The sequence below is a fragment of the Mauremys mutica genome, chromosome 4 (assembly GCF_020497125.1).
Source record: "Mauremys mutica isolate MM-2020 ecotype Southern chromosome 4, ASM2049712v1, whole genome shotgun sequence".
Taxonomy (NCBI): domain Eukaryota; kingdom Metazoa; phylum Chordata; order Testudines; family Geoemydidae; genus Mauremys; species Mauremys mutica.
The window spans coordinates 144,138,915-144,165,726 of NC_059075.1; the positions used below are offsets into that span (position 1 = coordinate 144,138,915).

At 45.6% G+C, this 26,812-nt stretch overlaps 1 long non-coding RNA gene across 3 annotated transcripts; it reads left to right on the forward strand.

The window, feature by feature from the left end:
* The first annotated feature begins 835 nt into the window (after window positions 1-835).
* Window positions 836-16,917, forward strand: LOC123370319. 3 transcript variants are annotated; one of them, XR_006579370.1, is made up of 5 exons: window positions 836-1,041; window positions 9,961-10,061; window positions 11,181-11,360; window positions 15,658-15,877; window positions 16,797-16,917. It is a non-coding gene; the product is annotated as an uncharacterized LOC123370319 (long non-coding RNA). The 3 variants fall into 3 exon arrangements; XR_006579369.1 differs by lacking the exon at window positions 16,797-16,917 and having other exon boundaries at window positions 15,658-16,439; XR_006579371.1 differs by lacking the exons at window positions 836-1,041; window positions 9,961-10,061; window positions 16,797-16,917 and adding an exon at window positions 10,128-10,207 and having other exon boundaries at window positions 15,658-16,439.
* The last annotated feature ends 9,895 nt before the right edge of the window (window positions 16,918-26,812 follow it).

Sequence of the window (26,812 nt, forward strand, 5' to 3'; positions counted from 1 at the left end):
TCTGGCATTTTATACCTCAGAAGCTGGATCTGCTAATGTCAGGTGAAACTCTTTGACAAAGTTAGAAAAACTGGGCCCGTCACTGGAATCATTCAGGCCAGAACTTTCCCAGTGCTCTGAGGTGGTTTCTAGATTAAACGGGGCTCCACTTGGAAGAGGGCTCAGTGCTGCAGGCAAAGTAACAGCGATTCAAACCAAAGCTACAAAAATGATGATGGACGTTCTCCTGCTTCCATTGCAGCCAATGGCAAAACTCCCATGGACTTCGATGGGAGCTGCACGAGGCCCCGTGTGAATTGAGAAGTTGCCCCACTCCCACTAGCTTCAGAGGTCTTGGAGCCACTTCTTATAACTCTCACTTATAAGCTCACTGCGGTAGGGACTACCTTTAACAAGAGTTTGTACAACACCCAGCAAAATGGGCTCCTGATATGGACTGGGACCTGCGGACACTACAGCCATACAGATGATAAATTATAATAATATAGTAGCTAAACATCCCTGAGGTTTTTTTTTCTTTCTTAATGTTCTATGCACCTGCCTTAGAGCCAATGGAGTGGGGATCTCTATGCATCAGTCATGTCAGACCCTGCCCATTGCTGTTGTCAAAGACTGCGGGGATTGAACCTTGGCCCACAGAGCATGTTCTGACCCCCACCCAGCAACCTGTTAACAGCTGTCAGAACTTGAAGCTCAACTTGGCAGAAGACTCCAGTCCTGGACTCTGATTGGTGAAACTCCAAGGGCCCTGATTGGTTCCCGGTGTCTATTTAAACCAAGCAGAGGAACAGGAAGTCATCTGTTGTAACTGGGTTTTTCCCTGCTTGGAACTGCCTCCCCTACATTACCAGCTCCCTGACTCTGAGCTCCTGGTAGCCTGCCCATCTATTCACCCTGACTCCTGGGCTGCCCTCTGGCCTACCTCAGTTTCTGATGTCTTGGTATCCAGACCTGGCCCCTGACTCCCACTCCGACTACTAGCTCAGATGTCACAGCTGTACATCATTGACACTTGCAGATCGCCCAGCCTGAATTTTCAAGGTAAAGATTCTTTATGCTGTGGCAGTCATGACTTTGGGTACTATGAGCTGCCATCTAACCTCTTCCTTTCCTCTCTTCCCTTTGGTGCTTATGGGCAATGCACAGTGTGTTTCCATTTCTGCCCATTGTCTTGGTTTCTTTTTCTCTTTAAAAAAAAGAGATCTTTGACTAATGGGGTCAAAGTTCAGTAATCTTCATTCTTCACAGCTCAGAGACAATGCTTCCTCAATTCAGAACCTTTTCATTTTCTCCAGTGCTCTCACATAGGGAGATGTATGTTACTTCTCCCATTGGAGGTCATAGCTAGAGAGTTGTGAATACACTAACAGCACCAGCAAAACCAAGATGTGTGGGAATGGTAATAGTAGTAGTAGTAGATCATGTTTCCAAGCATTTGTGAGAAAGCAGAGCATGAGTTGTTCTTGTGTCACACTTGAGGTAAAAACAAAAGGAATGTTTTGGTTGGAAACTGTTTATTTTGCACAAAAAATAGGTCTAAATGGTGATGGTTTTGTCTGGGGTGGACTTGTGCTTGTTCTATTGCAGACAGTGGAAAGATTGCTTGTGTATGTTTTTAATGGGAGACTCAGAAATATCAGACCCAATAGTAAATGCTTGAGAAAAGACCCCTAGCTGGAGCTGTGCACATAGTGACAAAGAGAAATGCGAGCAGGGCAAAGTATTTGAGACATAATCCCAAACCCTCCAGTCTCTCCGGTGGAAGATGGCCTCTGTGCAGAGCCCAGTGCAAGGCTCAAAATAGCCAATATTATTTTTGTGAACATTTTTGACCAAAAAGATTCTGTTCAAGAAATGTTGTGGAAAATTTTGATTTTTTTTTCTATGAAAAATTTCAAAACAAAACAAAAAGAACTGAACTTCTTAGGTCATTTTTGAAATCCAAACCAAAACAAAAAATTTATTAGAAACTAAATAACATTTTTCATTTCAATTCTTGTTTTCACTGGAAAAAATTAAAAATGTCAAATTGAGCTGCTTTTACAAAACATATTAATTGTGATGAAACTGCATTTTTGGATGAGGAAACATTTTGCTTCAAACATTTGGAGCACCTCTGCTAAGGACCACATCCACTGACAAATCACAGCGTCCCTATTTTTCAGATTTAAGTTAGCTCTGTGCAGGGTGCTTTCTGAGCAGACATCAGCGAGCGTGGACAAAGAGTAGTCATAAGTGAGAGACAGATTAGAGACTGATTGTCTCCATGGACTGGCTTTTGAACAGGAAAACAAAGCCCAAGTCCATGCTAGCAAATCCCCTAATGACATGTATGTGTCAGGCAAGACACAGTTGCAGCAGTCAGTCCTGCTGGATCAATGAATATTGATCCTTTCAGAATACATTACAAGACTTGTCACTTGTAGGAGAAATCACACTCATCAGGGTGGTTGGTTTTTCAGTGGAGCTGAGGAAACAGTTTGATAAATCGAACGTACAGCGCCTCTGACTCTGAGCTGTAAGAGTGAAGCTTTGAAGTGTTCCATTTACACCATTATATCTAGAGAAGGCCCTGGTAGCTAGTGACACCTCATCCTCCTGCTAACCATGGCCTGAAGAGATTCCATCACGTTTAAGAAGACATCTTTTGGAATGCCAGATATTCCCTTTGCAAACATGACTAATTATATTGTATCTTCTGGATCTTCACTGGATTCCATTAAATTAATGTCAATATTGCAGATAACCATGGAGCCCTTTCTGGTAGGCCCATGCTGGTAACATTTTCTTTAATGCTTCCTGCTATTGATTTCAAACCCATCATTAATGCAAACACCCCAGGGCCTTGGCAAACCCCTTTCAAGAGTTACTCACCCAGCTGAATGGACCAGGATTCACGAGGGAGAGGCCAGGCAGCTGTGTTCCTAGGAGAGTGGAAGATAAGATACATTTAGCTACTTTGCAACCAGATTCATCCCTAATTAATTTAGTGCAATGGCTTGTGGAAAACGCTGGTTGTTTGGGGGCCCATGAATAACGCTAAGCAAGTTGCAGCTCTTGAAAAGAGACAGGTGAGTGGCTTCGTTTATGCCAGGAGAGTTCCCATCTAGGCAGGAGGCAGAGACCTGGCTGCTGGGGAGTGGTCCAGCATTTTTTAGAATACAAACTTTGGGGCAGGTCCTGCCATGTCCTATGTGTGCGTGCAGTGTCTTTTGCAGCGGGGCCCCGATCCATGACCTGGGGCCCCCAGGTGCTACTACAATAAAATAAGAAGTAATAATAATAATTGCTATCACCGTACTGAAAGTGACACTGATTTGTGGCCATATGAATGCATAATTGTAAGCTAGCCTGCATCTATTGCTGCTGATTCAGGAGCTCAGTTGGTGCATATGTTTATTTCACAAAAACTTGTCATTCCTCTGACCAAGGACCTTTCTCCTCCATCACTGTTAGTGATACTATCTGAAATGCTTCCACTGGCCAAATTCAGTACATCCTGCTTCATTCAGCTGCCCAAACTCAGGCAGAGGATGTTTCTGAGCCTGACACGCTAATTGATGTTGCCACGGCCCATTGTTTCAGGAAAGCCTTTTAAAAAATGCATAGCTGCAGCCAAACACTTGCTCCTCACTGGGTGCTCTTGTGAATCCCGAACAAGAGAGGAGATTTCAAAGCAGCCCTTTTATTCCTCGGTTATTGCTCAATCATTGAAAGAGAAACGCACGAGAGATAAATGAGATCTCCTCATCTTCTCATGTTTCTCAATTTATTTTGTGGAGCATTTTTCCTCACCCTTCTCTCCAGACAGCACTTTATCTCAGCTTTTCTTCCATTACATCTCATCTATTTTTCATTTATTTTTTTCTTGGGTTCTCTTTTGTTTTATCCAATGATTTCTCAGGATTGCCTGATTAAAATGTGATTGACAAACTTCTTTCTCTGTAATAGTTCCTGGTGACTTTTCAGGTCACAGGCATCTGCTGCTGTGCACTTGAGATATGATGTGCGTATCCAAGTGGCTACTTAACATTATCCACTTCTCCTGTGCAAGCTGCTCTGGAGATGATTAGTGAGTGTGCATTGTTATTGGGGGCCGTGGCAGGAGATGGCAAGAGCCTCAGGTCATTTCCCAGAGCCTTTAAGCTCACTAGAAATGCTGTCCCTCAAACACAATAACATTTCCAACATGCTGCAATTGCAGTGTGATGAATTATAATAGCTTCATGCCATTTCACTGCCATGACACTGAATAACTCTGTTTATGCTTCCTCTTCACCAGCCCATCTCTAGATCAGACTTTCTCCAGTACCTGTCCCAGTGCCTTGATATTTCCTCTCTGGATATTCTCTCTCTCCCCACTATTGTCTGATCTCCTAGTCACACCCCGTCTTCTCTCCATAATAGGATCTCCATCCTGTCATCCTCAGAGCTCTCTGGTCTCTTCTAACTGATGATCCCCTACTGCAGATGGCCCATACAATACGCAGGGTACATTCCTGCTCCTTTCTGTGTGAAAGTCGTGCTGTCCTGTCTTCTTCCTGAGAGGTGCCTGGGGGAAAGTGTTTGGCATTCTGAAAGTCATCACCCCCTGGAAGATCCTGGATAGTTTATTTGCAAAAAGTTGGTAGGTTTCAGGTAGGGATGGTCAAAACCAGGCATTATTTTCTGGGGAAAGTTTTGAATAAAGTAGAACGATTTCATTTTGTTTGGACTTTTTAATGGTTTTTTCTATAGTGATTCAAATTGAAACAAGCGCTGGCTGTCCCGCTAAAAGAGACATTGCAGCTTCAACAGCCATTAGGGGCCGGATGCCGGGACTTCTGGGTGGTTCTCTGCCCTGTGTCTCACAGGAGGTCTGACCAGAGGGCCACAATGGGGCCTTCTGGCCTTGCAAGCAACGAGTCTATTTGTGGTTTTGAGGCACAGTGGGGGAGCTCCAGTGTCAGTGTTGTACCTACTTTGGGAAGGCAGAAAGGAAGACTACATGGTGGAGAGAGAGGAGTTTAGCCTCTGAGATGCTTAATCTCCAAGATCTCACCAGCACTAGATTAATACAATTTCATTTCTGATTCTTATGATAAGGGAATGTTAGCATTCTTTATTGGCTAGCCACTGAATTTTGTTAATAAGCTGCACTTCCACATGGTTGTAGGCTACTCTATAGGCAGTGGTTGTTATCGCATTCAGGAGAGAAGCGGGTGTTTGTTGTGATGTGATTAGAAATGAGTATTTTTCCAATCTGGTAACTCTCTGATCTCCTTTCACTTCTCTTTCTAGTTGTCTGAACCGCTTTAAAAAGGTACCTACTTCCAAAGGGGCCTAGCTGTTAATTTCCTGGGCAACTCTCGCTTTATCTGCTGTGATTGGAATTCTATGAAAAGCAGCCTGACCTTTCCATGTTCAGTGCTGTACAATACCGTCAATTGAATGAGTTCAGAATCTCCCATGCTGATTATTACTTTGCACTTAATTAGTGAGGAATGAGATAGATATGGAAGTGGTTAGAATAGCAAAGGGGAAAATGCCAGCTTGTGTGAGGTGGGAACAGGTCTTCATTTCTCCATAGATCTATCATTCAGATCTTGCAATGCAGCCCAAACTTTCATAATGTAACCACACTCCACTGAGAATGCTTTAGTATGGGCATTATCTGCCATTACATCCAAACATACCACCTCCTCCCCATGAGGGAAACAGATTAAAAATCAAATCCCAGTGATCATATTTTGCCAAAGCATGGATCTGACAGCCCCTTTTACCACCAGGCTGGTGCACAGGGATCATCATTAAGCAAAAAAGCAGAATCCCCAGTAAAACTTTCTGCTCTGCTTAGGTGTGCAAAGCCATGTTTTTAGGTTATGTGCACAGACCTTCAGAAAAGCAGGACTAACCCCTGCCTGGGAAGTCTGGTTGAGATTTGTTGCTAATGGAAAGGATATCAACTGGGAAAGTTACCTTGAGTTTCTCATCTTATTACAATGCAGTTGCATAAATAACTTCAGTTTAAATAAACACATCTGCATACAAATTGCTATAAATCTTTATGTCAGGTCATGAGAGTCTTCAAAGGAGGTTTAGTTTGAGGCAAAGGCACAGATCCTACATAAGAAGTTTATTTTGCTTAGGAACTTCTGCTCAAACAGACACTTCCCTGGGAAGATCAACTTTGAAACAGAAGTATGAGCTCTGAATGTTAAACAGCCTCTTGTAAACACCGACTGGAACAGTAGAGGCACACCATCTATAGTAAATATTCTACCTACTCTAGCCTCAAAGATAATTGAAATGCAAGCATTTAAAATAGTGTGCTAGGAGCTGGAATGTGTCCAGATCTATGGTATATTTAAAAGGTTTGGGTTCTTTTTCTTCATCTCATCAGAGTTTCATAGGACAAGCTATGAATTTTCTGTCCAACGAGTGATAAGGTTATTTGGTCATAACTGCTCATTGAAATAGGACTTTATTCTTCCATGGAACTTCTCTATGGCTACAATTGTTTGTCCTGGGTGATTTTTCTGATTCTGAACACTGGGACAGTGTTTTAGCAAATTCATGCTTGAGTTTTGCTTACAAAGGAAATCTCACATTTTAAAAAGTCTGGATGAAAATATTCATGCACCCTTTTGTGCACTCAAATGGACCCCAGTGTATGCACACAGATCAGGGATTTGCACACACGTAGTCTTAGCATCATGCATCCTGAGCTACTGAATGCCTGTTGCTATGATTCACACACACAGACCTTTAACTAGGCGGGCAATAATAATGATTTGCATTTCTATGGCCCCTACCATCGAAGGATATAAAAACCCTTGGCAAACATTAATGAATTTATCATCACAACTCATTTTACAGCTGTGTCTGCCTCTGTTTTATTTAAGCCATCAAGAGATTAACACAAACTCAGGGGAAACACTGAGGCAGGAAAGTATTGATGGCTATTACCTGGTGGAAGCTATTTTACATCTACAGGAAGGAACTTCTCTTGGGTTCAGCAATAATTACTGTCTACCTAAGTACAATTACTGTGCTGAGAGATTCGTGTTTTAATTATACTTGAAGTTACCAAGTCATATTTTTGACACAAAGGGGGAGATCTCAGCTGGTGTCAATTGTCTTAGCACCACTGACTTTAATGTCTATTGAAGGCCATTGTTGCACTTTATTTCCTGTTTGTCTCGTTATCCGCCACCAAGAACTTTTCTCACAGAAGCGCCAGGATCTCTTTTTAATCTACTTTCAGCTGGGTGGGGGAAAGCATCTACAGTGTTAACGGCTAGGGAATAATAACCTAAGAATAATCTAGAGGGATGTAACTATATATAACTTGAGCTGGCACCTGAAGCATGTGCATCAAAATTTTGGCATAATCACAGAAGGTGGAATTCACTGTGCAGAGGAGGCCTGCTTATGTCCTATTTTGACCTTAACAAATATTTTGAGGGTTTAGTGGGGCAAAACTGGCCTGGGTCCTCTATGTAGGTCTGAACATCACCCTGACGGCAGGAAGCCCAAGCACTGTAATAAGTCCCCAGCATTCAGCACCAGAATGAGAGCCCAATACTGCAAAGTGAGCGATGGATGGAGCACGAAGAACACTGCAGCTTGGGCATTCAGCAACGGAAGGAGAGCCACTGTAGCCCAGGCTTCTCCATAATTAATTAATTCAAATGTCTAACATGTGTAGGTGCCCAGTGAGTGTACAAACTCCCCCTCGCCTCCACAGGACTGTCCATAGATTCCCCACAACCTCCTGAATAGCCTTAGAGGAGAGAAAAAGAGATGATGAGCTTTGTAGGGTGCCCAAAAAGCTGACAAATCTGGGCTCCAGCAGACCACGGGGCAGAAAGGGTGGGTGGATGGAGCTCCAGAATCAAGGAGAATGCCCTGCCAGCAGCTCCGATAGGAGGCATGGGGGAGCAAGCTGGTGGCAAAGAGATTTGTGGAAGATGCTGTACCTAAGCCTCACCCTGCCTGCCGGGGTCCATTTCAGGGCATTTCTGAGCAGGGACAGAGCAAGCTATTAGGATTGGGGTTAGGATTTCACTCAACTCTCTGCTGACTTTCACAAACCTTCAAGTCCCCGTAATATTTTTCCTTTTTGTTTTTAAACCATTGTTTCCAGAGTAAATTAAAAAAAAAAGTCCATGTTTTTTCTAGCTAAACAGAAGCCCGTGTTCTGCAAATGAAGTTTCACCTTTGAAGAAATTGCTGCTCTGCTTCTGAGGCAGTTAAGAGCACCGGGATGAAGGTCAGGGCAATGGAAAGAGCATGAAACAGCCTACTTAGCAAGAGCTGTGCAAAACTTTCCAGATTCAAATGTTCCTGTCCCGGCTGCCCCCAACCCGGAGGGTCATTGCTCTGGTATTTAGTCTCACACAAAGAACTCCGTAGCGTTTGCACCAAGCTCTTCTGTTTTGTTAACATACTGCGTTTAAAGCCTGTGTTTGTTTAGACTCTTTCTTTTGTTTACTGCAAGAGGATGTGTAATTGTGACAGTTTTATAGCATTGATTATCTTGTCTGTCACATTGGCCTTGTTGCAGGCAGTAATTGCAGCATTTTTGCTGTTATTCCCACCCAGTCTGACTCCTGGCTTGTCACTGCTGGGTTCACTTCTCTATTTGTCTCATTCACAGAATGTTTGTATTGATCACAGTTGTATTTGCCTTATCCCTGTGTGTTTTCCTCTAATTGTTGAGTCCCAAGACTGACATTGTGAACTCATTGTGTTTTGCTCAGTTTATACAGATGCCTGACTAGCTTACATACCTATATCTGACAGAGACCACTGCCCCAGCAAAAGCGCGTACTCAGAAATGCTTATGAGACATAGCCCTAAATATTCCACAGCGCCTCCCTCAGTGCCCCTGCTATGCAGAGGCCCAGCACAAATCTGTGCATCACTTTTGCCCCACTAAGGGCTTGTCTACACTGGCGCTTTACAGCGCTGCAACTTTCTTGCTCAGGGGTGTGAAAAAACACCCCCCTGAGCGCTGCGAGTTTTAGCGCTGTAAAGCACCAGTGTAGACAGTGCACCAGCGCTGGGAGCCACGCCCCTCATGGAGGTGGGTTTTTAGAGCGCTGAGAGAGCTCTCTCCCTGCGCTGCGCCATGACCACACAAGCCACGTTAAAGCGCTGTCGTGGCAACACTTTGTTTGCCAGTGTAGACTAGCCCTAAGTAAGTGGTCAAAGCAGCAGTGTCCGTAAAACTGACCACCTCCTCCCTGAAAGTCAGACAGCTTTCTCCCTCCCTCCCTGGTGACTTACACGGACTTTGATTATTTGGTGCATATTTGATCAAAACTTGCTGTTTAATTATTTTTAAAGGCAAGTGGTGTTTTCCCCAGGGGAATTCATATATGCCCAAGCCACCTGCATATAGTAGTGGCATTGCAGTCATGTGAACTCTACAGTCAGGTTTCTTGCAGGTTGCTTTTTCTCATTTGACTGTACTGAACCTGCTTATTTTTAAGACTGAAATTTTATCCTTTTTAATGCCAAATATAAAATTAATTAGTGCAACCTTCTGTGAGAGAATTCAAATCCACAACAAGTGGGAGATTTCAGATTATAGTTCTTATGACAAACATAATTCAGCTCCCTCATATGTAGGGTGACCAGATGTCCCGATTTTGTAGGGACAGTCCCGATTTTTGGGGCTTTTTCTTATATAGGCACCTATTACCCCCCAACCCCGTCCCAATTTTTCACATTTGCTATCTGGTCACCCTACTCGTATGTATGTGCAGGGCCAAATGGCACCCCCCCTCCATTGGTTAAATTTTTGAATACCTTTGATGCACGATTTGCATGCATAAGTTATCCCTGTCATAGAAGACAATACATTTGCACACTAGGATCTGTGAATCTGTATTTATTCATGCCATATATAAGCAAATAAAAAAAATAGTTTCCTCTAAACTTATAGAAACTTTTTCATTTTAAAATGTACAGGGCATGGCTGACAACATTATAGGAGGCTGGAGGAAAAGGTAGTTCTCAGAAAGTCTGGAAGGTTCCACGAGATTCTGCAGAGGTCCAGAACATTCTAGGAGGTTAGTGAAAAATGACTCCACATACGGAATACCTGAAACATTCTATTTTCCCTTTTGTCGCTAACAACAAGAACAGCAGCCCGAGCCTGGCACCCTCCGAGCCCAGCATCTCAGGCGGTCGCCTGCCCCTAAATCTGGCCCTGTCTGTGTGTAATGAGATGTTCACCTTACACAGGGCCTGGGAGGCCAATTAACTGCCCAGGCTGCACCTGGAGAAGGAGACAGGGAGCAGGGATTTACTAGAACAGGCTCATCTGGGCAGGGCCTATATAAGCCAGGAAGCTGGCGACAGAAGGGGCTGCCGGAAGGCAGGCTGCAGTCGCTCCCTGAAAGGAGGAAAGCAGGAAGGCATGACAGTGGAGGCCTTGGCTGTTGAGCGGAAGGCTCCTGAGCTGGAACCCGGAGTAGGGGGCAGGCCCAGGTTCCCCTGCCAGTCCTGGGGAAGTAACAGGCATTGGAGAGCAGTCTGCCTGGGACAGTTTGCCTCGAAAGACTGTGATACCCTGGAAGAGGGAACAGGAGTACCTGTGGCACCTTAGAGACTAACAAATTTATTTCAGCATAAGCTTCGTGGGCTACAGCTCACTTCTTCGGATGCATAGAATGGAACACACAGACAGGAGATATTTATACATACGAGAACATGAGAAGGTGGAAGTATGCATACCAACTGGAAGAGTCTAATCCATTGAGATGAGCTATCCTCAGCAGGAGAAAAAAAACTTTTGACGTGATAATTGAGATGACCCATAGAAGGTGTGAGGAGAACTTAACACCGGGAAATAGATTCAATTAGTGTAATGACCCAATCATTCCCAGTCTCTTTAAACAGAATCTATTTCCCTATGTTAAATTCTCCTCACACCTTCTATGGGTCATCTCAATTATCACTTCAAAGGTTTTTTTTCTCCTGCTGAGGATAGCTCATCTCAATGGATTAGACTCTTCCAGTTGGTATGCATACTTCCACCTTCTCATGTTCTCTGTATGTATAAATATCTCCTGTCTGTGTGTTCCATTCTATGCATCCGAAGAAGTGAGCTGTAGCCCACGAAAGCTTATGCTGAAATAAATGTGTTAATCTCTAAGGTGCCACAAGTACTCCTGCTCTTTTTGCAGATACAGACTAACACGGCTGCTACTCTGAAACCTGGAAGGGGGAGCCATGCACAGCAAGGGCCAGGTGTCAAAGAAGAAGCACCTTGGAGTTGCAGAGACCGGTGGACAAATCCCCAGAGGAGGCAGCTGCACCAGGAAGGAGCTAATCCCCAGAGCAGCCAGGAGGAGGCACCACTGGCAGTGAGTGCACCCTGAGATAGTCTTTAACTGCATGATCACATAGTGCTGGGCAAAGTTACAGGCCAGCCAGTAAATATTTCTTCTGTGAAGAGGGTCTAACAATGTGGGGGGACAATTATTGAAATGTTCTGTCTATCCCACTAACACAATGGTAATAGTTCCAGTCATACTTTCCTATTAGTATAACTGAAGTTCCTAGAAGTGCAGATAATGATTTCACACTAATCATGGGGAATGTAGCCTGTGGATTCTTAGAGTAATTGTCTCTTTAATTAATGGTAGATCAGAGACTGGTATTACTCTGCTTGTCCAATCCATTAGAGAGAGAATGTAACTTTCATGTGCCTAGTGACAGGGACCCTTTATCCAAACCCTGTAGTGAACAGGGCAGTGGGGAAAAACGTCCCAGAAACTCATCTCTCTGAAAGAGGGACTCTATCTCCGCCAGTGATTATTGCAAGGCAGCAGAACTGTTCAATGACCAGCTGCATTGACAGTGGTTACAAGGCATGGAGAATCCAAGTGCTGCAGTGTGCGAATGGGAAGAAAGGAATGATGGGTTATAAATGAATGAGTTGCTACAGCAGAAAACAGTTTTTGTGGCATTTCAGCTGAAGCTGTTTGGACAGTTCCAACAGGAACTGGCAATGAGCTTCAGGTTGCAACCAGAGAGATCCCTGGGCCACACCAATCACTATGGGGCTGATTCTGCCTTCATCCTTCTCTGATGAACTCTAGCCCCTCCTATCAAAGGGAACAAGAAATGCTTTTTGCTATTCAAGGCATTTGGCTTCAGCCTTATTATGTAGCTGGCAGTTATGGGAGGGAAGTGGGAATCAGCACTCATAGGGTTCCAGACCCAACTCTGCCACTGACTCACTGTGCATCCTTTGGCAAGACACTTCTGGGCCACAATTGCCCTCTCTGTCCAATCAGGATAACACTGACCTACCTGGGGGAGGGCTGCGAATGTGAATGACTGTTGAGAGCCTTGGGACAACCTGGAGGAAAGGTGTCAGATACAATTAATCTTCCCCTCTGCAAAAAAACAGTCAAGGGCTGACAGACTGTCTGCAACTTAAAAAGCTGTAATGGGCATCGATCACTTGTGGCAGGGCCCTGAACAGTGATGTCACAAGGAGATTCGAGTTATGTAAATGTTTTATAAATGTTATATACAGAATTGTTGACAGTCCAAGTTATTTTCTGGCATAAAGAAATTAAAAGAAAATGTTAACTGCACCACTTGGGTTTCAGAATAATTTCATCCTTGTTTCACTGGCACAGGGTCCCTCTGCTGCATTGTTATAATAGGAGATTTATAGAGCAATTGATTATCAAATATTAAAAGTGAAGCTGACAGGAACAAAAATTGTTTTGCAGCACTAATTATAATGAAAATAGCGGTCAGCATATTTCTACAAAAATGTTCAAGCCAATATATTAAAGTCTTAACAGTTGCAAATAAACCTGAAATTGCAAATGCCCTGAGTTTAAATTAGGAAACATTGAGTCAGTATAAACAGAGTTGGAATCCCACTAAATCAAGAGAAATTAACGCTGCACATTTTCATTTAAGCTTTTTTCCCTTTCCTCATGAGAAGGAAGGAATTACAGACGTAATGGGCTTTCTCCTACCCAATACAAAATGATGTTTTAAAATATATCCTTCCCTCCATATCTGGCTCAATAGCAAGTAGCAGAATGTGATTCTTGTGTATTCTGTGAGTTGGGGTCCTTTGAAGAAGGATTTCACATATGTTGCCCTTTGAAATGTTGGAAAACCTTTTTGTAAACAACCTTAATTTGTGGAACTTTAATTATTTGTTGGTGTGCAATGTTTGCTTTAATGGACTAAAGCGTGGGCGGGGAGGCAATCAAAAAATCACAGATGAGCATCACATGGGAAGTACCTTCTCTTTATTTAACTGGTTGTTGGTTTTTGGTGTTTTTGTTTTGTGTTTTTCTTTTTTGAGGGGGGGGGGGTTGAGTAGCTTTCTGCAAAAAGATGATTGTGTTCTGTGCTGTTTCTCCCCGCTCCTCCAAAATATATAAATTTTAGCACAGTTGCCAGGTGAGCACACCATCTGTATTAGCAAAACTCTTTTCAAATAATGAAAAAAGCATGTTTTAATATTCTTTTCTTCCTGGTGTTGCAGATCAAATTTTTCTTAAAGGAGTTTAGGTGAAGTAAAGCAAAATCTCTGCTAGTGAGTTGTTTGTTTGCCTTAAGGAAGAAAAAGTATTGCGCAGAGGGCCAGCACAATTCCCTGGTATCAATTAAGCACTCAAAATAGGACATAAGTGGTATATAGGTCTTGTACAAAGAAGGGAATTTCATTCACAGAAAGTAATAGGATAGAGATTGGGCAACACAGTGCTTTAGTAATGGTACAAGTTCAAAAGATTTAGAACTCAGCCCTCTCTCCATCATATAGCTAGCTTTTAAATACATTTCATTAGCATGAAACTGCTTTATATTAGGGGTGAGTTTGACACACTGGCAGTCACTCATACAGACTTATGCTAACTTATCAACAGTAACATTCCTCTGTAGCTATCATGGGAGTACTGCAACTGATTTCAACACACATAAGAGTTGCATTCAGGCCCAGTGTTTATAATGCAAAGTGTTACGACCAGACAGTGGCAGAGATAGGAATGGACCACAGGAACCAATGTTGCCCAGATCTCGGCTTTATCCTCTTCTAAACCATGTGGACTATGGGTATGTGCCATCATTCTCCATTGGCAGCTTGTCAAAAATTCACAAACACCAACTTTCATGTGAAAATGGTGAGTTTTCAGGTGCTGCTTTTAGAAATTTGACAAACATTGATATATCAAGAGGTTCAAAATCATGTAAAAATAATTGGTGAAGAGTTTTGCATCATTGCCCAGCTCCGCTCAGTAGTTGGCAACATTTGCTGACCTCTATAGAAAGCCAAATTCCATGTGCTTCTGGCTAAGAGCGGAGTCTGTTCCTGCCCAGAACAAGCAGCACAGGCAGATGCCTGACTTTCACACATGTTTCTTTATAGAATAGCTTAGTTCAATTCTAGTTGGTATCCAGTGCAATCTAATCTAACGAAATTTAGGGTAAATAATATTAAAATTCCACACACGTCTCATGAAAGCTTTATAACTAACTTATACCCCTGCTTTAAGCCTGCAGATAGACAGACCTTATATACGTGGTATGTGGCATTGTATGTGAATACTGCAAATGGGCACAGTGACATTTTGGTATAGATTACAGTGAAAAATTGAAGTTATGTTCCTAACTTCATTTCACTGCTCCACCATTCATTGGCTCCATCTGTCTTAGTCCTTTTAAAACAGCAACTCTGCTGTGCTGATTGACAAGGGGATAGATTTCCTGCCACAAAGTTTTGAGGTCAATCAATCACTTATGTGTATCAACTATGCAGATCTGAAAAAGCCATTCTGAGGGAATTTTACTACAATGAACCCCTTGTACTGAGTTACTTCAATTTTTAAGCGCAATGCACGTCAGATGTTGACCATAGCTCAGTGTAACCAAAACCAAAAAAGGGGTGGCGGTTATAACAGCTTCCCAATCTTGCTATTCTGTTCCTCAGCCTTGCGTTAACTGTACCACAGTGGAAATCAGTGTTCTGCAAGAGACACTGCCCCAGGTCTTTGGCTTCCAAACTACAAAAGGGCATTCAAACATAACAGATGCCTTAATGGTCAGAAGGATAGAGCAAATGTATCCAACTTTCCTGAAAAGGGTATGGAATGGCAGGCTGGTAAATCAGCCTTAGAAATTATCTTAAATAGATTTTGTCAAATGTAATTTACACTTTAAATCTTGTGCTTTGAATGTCTTTTTGCAGACTTCAGAGTTAATCCACAATCATTCATTACTCACATACAAAGTAGACAAGGTGGGTGAGGTAATAATATCTTTTACTGGACCAACTTCTGTTGGTGAGAGAGACAAGTTTGAGAGCCACACAGAGCTCTTCTTCAGGTCTGAGTAAGTTTGAAGCTTGTCTCTCTCACTAACAGAAGTTGGTCCAATAAAAAATATTACCTCATCCATCTTGTCTCTCTAATATCCTAAGACCAGCATGACTACAGCAACTCTGTATATACAGAGTAGGATACTTTGCATTTATATACATTATGGTGATTATATTGCCTTATAGTGATAGACTCAAAGAGCTCAATCTATTTAGCTTAACAAAGGGAAGGTTAAGAGGTGACTGGATTACAATCTATAAGTATCTACATGGGGAACAAATATCTAATAATGCGATCTTCAATCTAGCAGAGAAAGGCAGAACACTATCCAGTGGACAGAAAGGCAGAACGCAATCCAGATTGGCGGGTAGTGATCCATCTATGGGGGTTCGATTTATCGCGTCGAGTGTAGATGCAATAAAATTGATCGCTCTGCTGTTGACTCCGGAACGCCACCGCAGCGAGAGGCAGAAGCGGAGTTGATGGGGGAGCAGCAGCGGTCGACTCACCGCCATCCTCACAGCCAGGTAAATCAACTTAAGATACGCCGACTTCTAGCTGAAGTTCCGTATCTTAGGTTGACACCCCACCCCCACCCCCACCCCAGTGTAGACCTAGCCTAAGAGATCTGCTTTGGGAACTATTGTGAGGAAATTCTCTGGCCTCTGTTCTACAAGAGTTCAGACTGGATGATCAAAGTGATCCCTTCTGGTCTTGGAATCCTTTAATATGATCATTGTTAATTCATTAAGCATCCCAGCACCTCCCCGAGTGGCGTGCAAGAAATATTATACCTATTTTAGAGATGGATAAACTGTGGCACAGAGAGGTTTAAGGCCAATTTTGGGAAAAAAATGGCCACTGAGATTCAGAAGGGCAGAGCGTCCACTACTCCCAGTGGAGACCAGGGGAGCTCATCACCGCTGAGAAACTGGGCTCTAGATTTCTAAAGTCGAGCACCCAAAATTACTGGGCAGTTTTAAAATCATGGACCTAAGTGTTGTCCCAAGGTCACATGAGAAATCTGAATCCCACCCCTCCAGCAACTAAAAGGTAACACACACAACTTTCCAGAATGCACATGTATCAGAGGGGTAGCCGTGTTAGTCTGGATCTGTAAAAGCAGCAAAGAATCCTGTGGCACCTTATAGACTAACTGACGTTTTGCAGCATGAGCTTTCGTGGGTGAATACCCACTTCTTCGGATGCAAGAAGATGTTGCATCCGAAGAAGTGGGTATTCACCTACGAAAGCTCATGCTGCAAAACGTCAGTTAGTCTATAAGGTGCCACAGGATTCTTTGCTGCTTTTACAGAATGCACATGTGAGTGCATCAGTGGCAAATATTTAAAATCAATACAACAGCTCTCTATGTTAAATTCAAACTCTACGGATTGTTTCTTTTTGTCAGGGACATTGCACATAATGTTATATCTTCCATTGCAGAGGTCTATGGGAGTTGAGAGGAACAAGTCTCTGATTTGGATAAGATAGACGTTTTTACTGTATTTGGATTAGAGAATTGATAAAAATAAATGCAACTGCAAACACAGAAGTGATGGTGAAGGATTTTATATTTTGATTAGAAAGTCATGACTTTTAAACCTGTTCAGTCACCTGTAATCTCTCCATCTGGGATAATGAAACATATGGGTTTCTAACCCCAGTAATGTCCAGAGCTGTATGAAAGACTGTTTCACCTGGACTTTTGGGGCAGTTGTCTGTTGGAGTTTTGTTCAGATTATTTAGGAGACGAAAAACACCTCCTAAAATAAGCCCAAGAACATGGAGAGAAAGCAACAAATAAATTCATATAATTAATCATTGCTCCTGTGTTGTTAAAAATATTGATTTATAGGCTTTGAACAGGGTAGAACAAGTAGAATGCTAAACTTGAGCAAACATGAGGCAGAACATTAGTGACGAGCTCTTTTTATACATGCAAACATTTAGTCTGAGAAACTTTAATCCTTTGCCCAATTCTGAAAAATTATAATTATTGCCAGCTGATAAAACAGTAACATTATGAGAGTTCTTGCATTTTTCTTTTGTATACATGCAGAGCTGAGGAGAAATGCTTGGCATGTCTTTAACAAGGGGAATTTTAAACCTCACTGTGGGGGTATTTACTGAGCACAAGAGCTATGCACCACTTTAGTCCCACGTTAGACCTAGTTTGAGGGCTTAAACGATGCATAAACTTTGTACTGATCCTCTTCCTAGGGGTGAATATCACCCTTTTAGAAGATGAGTCTTCCCTTCATCTAATTAATGGGGATGGCCTGGGTATGCTGACGTTAAGGTAGGCTGCAGCCAGGGCCGGCTCCCGGCACCAGCAAACCAAGCAGGTGCTTGGGGCGGCACATTTTCAGGGGCGGCATTCCAGCCAGCCTCTCTTTTTTTTTTTTTCTTTTTTTTTTGGTGCTTGGGCGGCAAAAGCCTAGAGCCGGCCCTGGCAGCAGCAGCACGTCCTGCACTGGGGGCACCCTGGGGCCACTGCGGTTTGCATCAGGGAGCAGCGCCCGCACCTTATGGCCGGGCGGGCTCCAAGCGCTGGGCTGGGGGCCACCCCTCGGGGCACACGGAGCCGCCTGCAGGTGCCGCAGGGCGGCCGCCCCCCAGCGCCGCAGCCGGGGCTGGGCGAAGCGGCCAGAGCCACCCAGGGACTGCGGCAGGGTGGCCAGGAGCAGCAGCAGGAGCGGGGCCATAGAGGGCAGGGCGCTGCTGTGTGGGGCTCACGTCCCGCTCTCCGGGGCTCTGCTCCCTCTGGGGCTGCCCTGCCCCAGCTCCTCAGCCCCTTGCCGGGGTGGTCCCCTGGCTCTGTCCTCCCCAGTCCTGGCCGGTCCTGGAGGCAGGAGCCCCAGCTGGAGGGACCCTGGGCTGAGGCGTGGCCCGGGAGCCCCGCTGCTTACCCCGACCCTGCCAGCGCTGGACCAGCTGGAGGTGAGGGGGGAGCGGGCGGAGTCAGAGCTGGTGGGGGGGGAGTCCAGCACTGGGGCAGCAGGCGGTGCGGGTGGGGTGGGGGGAGAGCCCACAGTTGGGGTGGCAGGGGGTGCGGGTGGGGTGGGGGGGAGTGCCCAGGGTAGGGGTGGCAGGGGGTGCGGGTGGGGTGGGGGGAGAGCCCACAGTTGGGGTGGCAGGGGGTGCGGGTGGGGTGGGGGGGAGAGCCCAGGGTAGGGGCGGCAGAGGGTGCGGGTAGGGGGGAGGGCCCAACGCTGAGGTGGGGGGCAGCCAAAAAATTTTTTGCTTGGGGCGGCAAAAAAACTAGAGCCGGCCCTGGCTGCAGCAGCACCACCTTAGTCATGATCCTATCAGGTCCCACAAGCTAAGAAGGATCAGAAGAGGTGGTATAACTCCAGGCATGATCTGTTTACCTAGGGACCCCAAGCAGTGCTATTGGTGATTTGGTACATGGCACTTTTCCAGCCATATCCACGTAGAACCAACGGCTCAGCAGCACGCTGAGGGGCGCTGTGCCAAACCAGATGTCATTTTCCAAGTGAGATAAGGACCTGGGTACTTGTCTCACTGAAGGTGTTATGGCCTTTTTTGCAGGATCTGCTATGGCAGGAGAATGGTCATGGTCATTCACATCTCTAGATCCTATGATTTAATCCCACAGTCCCGGCCATACTGTAACTTCGTTACCAATACCTCCTACTGCACCTCTAAATTCCCCTTGAAATTACAATAGGACAAAGTACTCTTCTTCACTTCATGTCCATAATGAATTTGTAAAGTTGTAATGAACAGTTAAACAGCTACTGCATTTCATACCAGAGGTACCTGTATTTTTATGGTGGGTGTATCTAGTTTCTATAGATAGCATATCAGTTTAACTTTATTAGGTTCTGTGGGATGAACGGCACAATATAACAGCACAATGTCATTAAAGATCATGCACCTGAAATGTTTCCTGGAGAGGTACATAATCATAGACATTTAGGGCTGGAAGGGGCCACAAGAGGTCATCTGGCCCCAGCCCCCTGCAATAAGGCAGGATAGGCCATGCCTGACAGATGTTTGTGTAACCTCGTCTGAAAATCCACCAACGATGGGGATTTCACAGCCTCCTGAAGAAACCCATTTCAGTGCTTAACTATCCTTATAGTTAGACAGTTTTTCCTAACATGTAACTGTGGTGGGGTGTCCGCCTCACACAAGGCAGAGCACGTTAGTTAAATTAGGGTCAAGAAATCTGACAGGCTGCACCTGGGGGCGAGCCAGGGTTTGGGAGGCTAATTGATGATGAAGCCCAGCTGGGCAGGGGCAGGCTGAGCCTGGATGAAACCAGCAAGCTGAGCACAGCAGGGGGCTGCAGGGCAAATAGTCTGTGGTTGTTTCCTGGGAGAGGTGTTTGGGGTTACCGACTCTGGTGAGACATCAGAGAGGGAAGTAGCCTAGAGTTTCCCCCCCAGGAGAGGGAGTGTCAGCTGGTAAAGCCAGGGTGGGGCAGCCAGAGGACAGAGCAATGTAGTAGGAAAGAGTCCAGGGAAATATCTTCAGGGTCTGGGAGGAAACAGACCATAGTTGCTAGACATAGGGTACCTGGATGGGAACCCTGAGTAGTGGGCGGGCCTGGGTTCCCCTGCCAGCCACTGGAAACATAGCACAGAACCTGGCCCAGGACTGGAGCGGATGAGACAGCTGATCCCATGGCACTGTCACTTTGGGTACGTCTTCACTACCCGCCATATCGGCGGGTAGCAATCGATTTCTCGGAGTTCGATATATCACATCTCATCTAGACGCGATATATCGAACTCCGAACGCGCTCCCGTCGACTCCGGAACTCCACCACCGCGAACGGCGGTGGCGGAGTTGACGGGGGAGCCGCGGACGTCGATCCCGCGCTGTGAGGACGGGTAAGTAATTCAAACTAAGGTACTTCGACTTCAGCTACGCTATTCGCGTAGCTGAAGTTGCGTACCTTAGATCGAACCCCCCCCCCAGTGTAGACCAGGCCTTTGATACCCCAGAAGGGGAGCACTATAGCGATCTGGCCAGAGGGCTGAGTCACAAAGAGAGAGCACCCCGAATCCTGGGGGGGGCCAGGAATGTGGTATGAGCAACGAGCAGAATAGGTGCATCAGACCTGAGTGGAGTAGGCGCCCCAGCGATGAGTGGACCCCACGACACCTAATACCTGTCTAAGTCACTTCAGCACATTGTATGCAATTCATACACTTGTTACCCAAAAGAACAGTACATGAATTCGCTCCTGTATGAGAGCTCCAGGCTTTCTATTGGATTGTGCGGCTGGTTTTTAAGCATATAGAGTGGTAGGCTGCAGTTGCTGAGTGGCAGCTACATTGCTTTCCTGTCATACATTTCTGATAGCAATTGATCAGCGTTACAGTCACTAGGGAGAAATCAAGCATAACGTCTATCTTCAGAGTATTATACAACTGACTTTACAAGTGTTAGGTTAAAGTAGGTATCGAGCCAGATGAAGTCTGCCAGCCCACATTCCCTTCTGCCTCATTAGTGGAATGAATGTAGAAGTGGAATCGGACAGCTCACCAGGGTGAACACACAGATTTTCTTGGGCTATTTGGGGCTTTTAAAATTACTTATGTATTTCCTGTGTGCGCAATAATAAAGCTGCGAGGCAGGGAAGCGTGTGCTCCAGAGAGGAGGGGAGCGTGCACCTCTGGCTGGTATATGCTATTTGAATGGAAGAGGGGTATGCTCCACACTTTCAGAGGAGAGAGAAGATGTGCTATAGCAGAAACACCACAGAACGTAGGAATTCCATTGCTCCTGGATCTCCTAGGGCTTCTTTACACAAAATCCAAAGAACATCCGTCTTTTTATATTGCAGTAAGGAGAAAAACTGCTGCTCTGGTCTGCATTGATTCTGAATGGATCAGGAAAGCTCTGAGCACATCCAGGATGACTGACAACTGCAGAAATAATATCCTATTCACTCCATCAGTCATCTCTGCCTGCTCCAGGGGTATCAGTTTCCAGGAAATGCAGTAATCTGACTTTCCCTTGTTTATATGTAAATTCCTATCTGTAGGGAATTATTGCACCTCAAGTGATTAACGTCACTGAGTCACTAATCTCATAGGCCAGATCCCTAGCTGGTATAAATTAGTGTGGCTGCATTTACATCAATGGAAATATGCTGATTTACTCCACCAAAGGATCTGATCCCATGTTTTATAAACCACTTATAAAGCATGCTTTAATCACCCAGAAGTTCATTGCCTGCCAAGCATCTTATCGATCAGGTATCATCATAAATCAGTGTGGGGAAAACTCTTTTGGGTCAAATAAGTACTGGCATCAGCCCTTATCCAAAGCTGGAAATGGAACTGAGCTCTTTTAGAGAGTGGAAAAGTTCACTCAACTTTTTCATTTTACAAATGCTCCTGCTGTCTCTGCAATTCCTGATTGGAGCCAGGACTAGAGTCAGCAAAACGCTGTGGGGGGAGCTGCTTTTTATGGCATTTCTGGCTAGTTGAAATCAAGGAAGCGGGAAGAAAGCAAGAGGCAGGTAGAGGGGAGACCCATTAGATGGGGTTAAAGGAAAAACTCTGGGATTTTAAGCTCCCTACTGTATGAATTGAAGCAAATCAATCAGGTAATTGGACAGAACAGCACTCACAGCCTCATGATGAGTATAGGCAAGGAGACAAGTCAGCTCTTTCAGCCAAGCAAGGCATTAGCTTAGCTAACTGCAGCTTTTGCAAATGCTGAACGGTGTACAATTTTAAGTACTTTTGGGGGGGAGCTGAAAATGCTTTATTTTCTCCAAATGGAACATTAATGATTTTTTTATTCCTCTAGCTGCAACAGGATATCCATTGTAATATCCACCTTGGAAACGAGAGTGGTGTAATTAAAACCGCTACTTAGCCTCAGACACAATGGAGGTTTCCAAGATGAAGTGCACATGGAATAAAGCTAAATGCCTCGATCTGGCAATTAGTGCTTTATTAGAGCCCTGCGCACAAACCTCTCACCGTACAGCCTCTCTGAGTATCATGTGGGAGCTGTAGTGTACTTGCTAATAACTCTTCCTGAAGTTCATTTCAGCCATTCATCTGCCACCCACTTGGAGCTTTCTCCACAGCTCCCAAGTTGTTTAACCATAGTTAAAGCTGGTCCTACCTCACTTATGCTACTTCCGCAGCTGTTTCCTGATACACACCATATACGATGATACCATGACAATGGGCACAGTATAAAAACCTGAATAGAAAGGAATACAGAACAGAATGTCTTTGCATCTGTTTCACTGCAGAAAACCATTTTTTTCATCATGCCTCTAGCCCATCCATGGCTCTGTTTTAAACTGATGAGTGGAATTCGGTGCTCATGAAAATGAGGCATTCATATTATCGGCCTGAGCCAGAGGCAATATCAGCCATTTTAATGTCGGCTCCCCTCCCTCTGCATCACAATACATCCCTTCTGTTGCTGCATCACACTCCAGAACAGCAACATCCCAGTTTTACAGTCCTGCCTCCCACCCACCTAACAGTGCAACTCTATCCTCACCTGAAATGGCCCTTCTGTGTCAGCCCTGAGAGCCCTCACATGGCTCTGCCAATTAACTCCCAGTAAACTGGGAGGAGATGGCTTGTGTGGGTCTGCCACAGCAAAGAAAGACATGGAAATATCTTGGCTTTCTTCCCTCCAAGAAAGAACTTGCAGTACTTTTAGAATAGTGAGGGCACATTGGAAAGCCCTGAAGGGCCAGAGAGAAGTTAATGAATGGGAGATTAAAACCCTGACTGAGGGAAAGGAGCCCCACCAGTGAAATGAGCAGGTCTTTGGTACTACACACCCCGCAGGATGCTGGGGCAGGAAGGCTGGGGTCAGCACCATTGCAGAGTGGTGGTAGAGCAGCTGGTACAGCCCCTTCCCTTCACCGCCCTAGTTAATCGATGCTTTCAGGTTTATAAACACGCACCTTCCCTGCGCTTGGCTGGCTTAACACACCCACTTGCTTTCGACTCAAGTCCCCATCCCCACACTGAGGGGGGCAGAAGGAGAAATGCAATAATCACCCAAGTGTGCTTTTAAAAAGAAATTCCTCTGTAATGGCTCTGTGCAGGGAACATGACCTCCCAGCCCCAGGTACCGCACTCCAGCGTCGAGCCCAGCCCCACACCCTTAGTGGTTTCAGCTCATGGGCTTCACACAGGACCTTTTGCAAAGCCCTAGCAATAAGCTGCCCCAGCATCCTCATTATGGCTCTCTGCATTGATGACGGTCACTTACTTGGGTCCACAATTTCCTTCTGCACCTCTCTGCAGACTGAGGCTCCTCCAGTTCACAGCGCCATATCGCCATCCTCAAGCCAGTGCCCAATGCTTGGGCTCTCTGGAAGGCACACGCTCTCCATCTGCACTGCTGTCTATGAGTATCTTGTGGATGGGAGGAGGGTGTTCCTCTATTTCACCCCTGGATCTGCCAGGTCTCTCTCCAGCCATGGCTGCCAGCCAGTGATGTCTCTCAGATCCCGTGTACTGACTCTCAGAGGGTTGGCAGAGGGCCCTTCACAGCCCTTTCCTCTTTTGAAGCAAAATGAAGTTATTTAGAGGATAAGACAAAGGGCCTATCTAGGTACAGCTGTGGCCCCTAAACATATGGCCCAGGGCCTCCCAAGCAGGAATGAGTTTGTTCTCCCAGCACTTAACCTCTGGAACACCCAGGGTCTGAGCCGCTGACAGTCTGCGTACACTTACTGGCTGTGCCTGTTGAGGGTCAGGTCAGTACTGCTGCCATTTTGAAGGAGCAATGAGAATGTGTGAGGCTTCATGCCAACAGCCGTCCCCACTGCCAGCCGTTAAAGAAGAAGACTGGACAAAAATATAGTTACTGTCCCACTGCAGACGGGATTCTGCTCCCTTAAAACAGCGTGGCCCACTGAGTGCTGTGCTTGTGCAGCACAGAAAGGGTTAAGGAAAAGGATGCGGGGCACAATCCCCCGTATCAGAAATGTCCTCAATAATTAGCGATGGTCACAGGGCTTCCAGAGGGCACTAATGCTGTTATCTGTAGTAATCAGGCATTTAATCCCCAGCATCATGGCTTATTAAAGTTTGAGGCTGAGCCTGTCACTTTTATTTTCTGCATGACTACTGACACCGCAACTGGGGCGCTCCTGCTTCTGAACTGGGAAAGGAATGGCCCGGAGCTAAGGGGCTTGAGAAACTGCCCAAAAACCCAGCTGAAATGTGTGTGGAGACCAATGTGTATTTGCCTGGAGATCTAGCACTCTGCATCCTCCTACATGTATGGCACTTTCTTCCCCTCTGATCACCTGCACTTGCGAGGGAGAAGCAGCCCTCATTTTATAGATCTTAAACTTAAACCATTGGTATGCATTCTCTGACTCCAGTCTTCCAACCAGTTGTGCACCCACCTTACAGTAGGTTCCTCTAGAGCAGGGATGGGCAAACTATGGCCCGCGGGCCGGATCCGGCCCTTCAGGGCTTTGGATCCGGCCCGCGGGATTACCCCTGGTGGTGCTGCGGGCCCGGCGCTGCTCTCAGAAGCAGCCCCCGGGCCGGGAGGCAAAGGGCTCCATGTGCGCACGCAGAGCCCTCTGCCTCCCCCCGCCCCCCCCCAGGGGCCGCAGCACTTCCTGGAGTGGCGTGGGGACAGGGCAGGCATGCAGGGAGCCTGCCCTGGCCCTGGTGTGCGCCACTGCCACCCCGGAGCCACTTTAGGTAAGCGGCACCGGGCTGGAGCTCAAACCCCTCCTGCCCCCCGCCCCCCAACTTCCTGCCCTAAGCCCTCTGCCTGTACCTCGCACCCCTCCTGCACCCAGCTCCCTGCCCTGAGCCCCTTTCTGCACTCCTGTGCATTCCAACCACCTGCCCTGAGCTCCCTGCTGCACCCTGCACCCCGTGCACCCCAACTCCCTGCCCTGAGCCCCATCCTGCCCTCCGCACCCCTCCTGTACCCCAACCCCCTTCCCTGAGCCCCCTCTTACACTCTGCACCCCTTCTCTGCCCCAATCCCTTGTCCTGAGCCCCTTCCTCCACATCCCGCACTCCACCCGCCCTGCCCCGGCCCTGCATACAATTTCCTCACCCAGATGTGGCCCTCGCCCCAAAAAGTTTGCCCACCCCTGCTCTAGAGTATATTTCCCTACTTTGTTTATGAGAAGATCATGGGAGACCATATCAAAAGCCTTACTAAAGCCAAGATATACCACATCTACGTCTTCCCCCTTCCCCCATCCACAAGGCTGTTACCCTGTCAAAGAAGGATATCAGGTTGGTCTGACATGATCTTGGCATATCCACGTTGACTGTTACTTATTGCCTTATTATTTTTAGGGGCTTACAAGTTGATTGGTTATTGGCTTTTCTAGCTTTGTCCCTACATGTTTGGGGGGCAGGGGATTAATATATATTCATCCTTCAGAATTTTAGCTAGTTTCCACTTTCTGTATGATTGTTTTTTGAGTTTCAGGTCGCTGAAAATCTTCTGGTTAAGCCAAGGTGGTCTCTTACCATACTTCCTATCTTTCCTGTATGCGTTGGGTTAGTGTGCTCTTGTGCACTTAAAAATGTCTCTTTAAAAAACTGCCAGTTCTCCGGAACTCTTTCCCCCCTTCTCATGGGATCTTACCTACCAGTTCTCTGAGTTTGCTGAAGTCTTCCTTTTGGAAGTCCATTGTCTTTATTCTGCTGTTTTCTTTCTTACTAGGGTGACTAAATGTCCCATTTTTAAAGGGACAGTCCCGTTTTTTGGGACTTGTTCTTATATAGGCCCCTATTGCCCCCACCCCTTGTCCTGTTTTTTCACAGTTGCTGTCTAGTAACCCTACTTCTTACCATTCCTTAGCATCATGAACTCTGTCTTTTTATGATCACTTTCACCCAAGCCGCCTTCTACCTTCAAATTCTCAACCAGTTCCTTCCTGTTTGTCAGAATCAAATCTAGAACAGCCTCTCCTCTAGTCACTTTCTCCACCCTCTGTAATTAAACATTGTCTCCGATGGAGTCGAAGAACTTGTTGGATAATCTGTGTCTGGCTGTGTTCTTTCCCCAGTAGAGGTCTGGGTAGCTAGGTGCCCCTCACTACCAAGTCCTGTGCTTGTTAGTTGTAGACCAGGGCGGGTCAAATGGCAAAACAGAGATCAAGGAGAGATTTGGGGCCAGATTCTCAGCTGGTATAAAGCAGCATGGTTCTATTCCTGGCCCTTGAACAGAATTTCTGTAGTGGTTGCATATAGAATATATATTCTATGGTGGTAGCATATTCCCTTCTTTCCTCACCTCCCCACTATTTCTGTTATATACCGGTCTGTGATTCTCAGTTTAGTTTAAATACTTTTGTTTAATCAGTTACTATGACAGTCTGGCAGACCTTTAGTACATGTAAGGCTATTCCCTACCATGACATACCGCTGAGCTGCTCTGGGTCTGCTGAGTTGTTGTGCTGGTGCCTAGCTATCGGACAAAAAGTGTTAATATATCAAGCCAGA